This window comes from Myotis brandtii, unplaced genomic scaffold, assembly GCF_000412655.1.
Source record: "Myotis brandtii unplaced genomic scaffold, ASM41265v1 scaffold365, whole genome shotgun sequence".
In the NCBI taxonomy this organism is placed as follows: Eukaryota; Metazoa; Chordata; class Mammalia; order Chiroptera; family Vespertilionidae; genus Myotis; species Myotis brandtii.
This window is the reverse complement of record NW_005364031.1, coordinates 2,950,864-2,952,537: the sequence shown is the minus strand read 5'-3', so window position 1 is coordinate 2,952,537 and position 1,674 is coordinate 2,950,864. Positions and strand designations below refer to the sequence as shown.

At 46.5% G+C, this 1,674-nt stretch overlaps 1 pseudogene; it reads left to right on the top strand.

The window, feature by feature from the left end:
* The first annotated feature begins 302 nt into the window (after positions 1-302).
* Positions 303-1,160, top strand: LOC102254997 (annotated as a pseudogene).
* The last annotated feature ends 514 nt before the right edge of the window (positions 1,161-1,674 follow it).

Sequence of the window (1,674 nt, the reverse complement as noted above, 5' to 3'; positions counted from 1 at the left end):
TTCCTGGAGAATAAATATTAAACTTGTTCTTACTCAGTTTTTAAAAAATTATCATTGACTTTAGAGAGAGGAAGTGGGAGAAAGAGAGAGAGAAACGGAGAAAGAGAGAAACATCAGTATGAGAAAGAAACATTGGTTGGTTGCCTCCTGCACATGCCCTGACCAGGGATTGAACCTGCAACCTGGGCATGTGCCCTGACTGGGAATCGAACCACCACCTTTTGGTGTATAGGCCGATGCTCCAACCAACTGAGCCACACCGACCAGGGCACTCAGTTTTTAAAAGAGTATTTCCTGCTCTGCATCTGGGGACACTCAGCTCTTGGCCCCCAGCCCAGCTTCTTTCAAAATGTCTCCTATTCTCGAAATTCTGTGCAAGCTCGGCTTGGAGGGCGATCGCTCCACACCCGTAAGGGCATATGAGTCAGTCAGAGCCTGCCCCAACTTCGATGCCCACCGGGACGCTTTGCACATTGAAACGGCCATCAAGACCAAAGGGGTGGATGAGGTCACCATGTCAACGTTTTGACCAAGCGCAGCAATGAACAGAGGCGGGATATTGCCTTCGCCTACCAGGGAAGACCCAAAAGGAACTTGCATCAGCACCAAGCCAGCCCTGCCCGGCCCCCTGGAGACCGTGACTCTGGGCCTCTTGGAAACGCCTGCTCATACGATGCTCCCAAGCTGAAGGCCTCCATGATAGGGCTGGGCACTGAGGACTCTCTCACTGAGATCATCTGCTCCAGGACCAGCCAGGAGCTGCGGGAAACTAACAGAGTCCACAAGGAAATGCACAAGACTAACCTGGAGAAGGACACTATTTCCGACACATCTGGCGACCTCCACAAGCTGATGTTGCCCTCGCAGAGGGTAGAAGAGCAGAGGGCGGCTCTGTCATCGATTATGAGCTGATTGACCAAGATGCCCGGGATCTCTGTGATGCTGGAGTGAAGAGACAGGAACTGATGTTCCCAAGTGGGTCAGCATCATGACCGTGTCCACCTCCAGAAAGTATTTGACAAATACAAGAGCTACAGCCCTTGTGACATGTTGCAGAGCATCAAGAAGGAAGTCAAGGGAGACCTGGAAATGCTTTCCTGAACCTGGTCCACTGTATTTAGAACAAGCCCCTATATTTTGCTGAGCGACTGTACGACTGACTCATATGCACCTACGGATGTGGAGCGATCATCCTCCAAGCCGAGCTTGCACAGAATTTTGAGCAACACCGGCCGAGCTTGAAGTAGGCTTTACGTTTCTTCTTAAGTAAGTGCCATATTCATTTTTTCCTTTGGACTTCTTTAAAGTTTAGGTTTCTTTTACACATGTTGAAGGTGTGCTCTCTGGGGCAGAGAATGTGATGGCAAATTTAGAGTTGATTGAATAGCCTCAATTACAGAGAAAAATTATATTTCATGTATTCTCAGGCCTGGCACATGATCTGTTTTCTAGGTTTTTAAATGAATGAATGGTTCTGCTCAAGGAATTTGACTTTCTTGGTTAAGGCCTGTGGTCCTGTATACTTGCTTAAAGCATTGTTGATGTTATTATCTTAGATTTTTATCTTATTGACTATACTTTATATCTGACTATAAAAATGGAGCATACATGGACAGCATTAAACACTTGCTTTTCAATATTTAACTTATATTATCATGGATTTGACTCAAATTT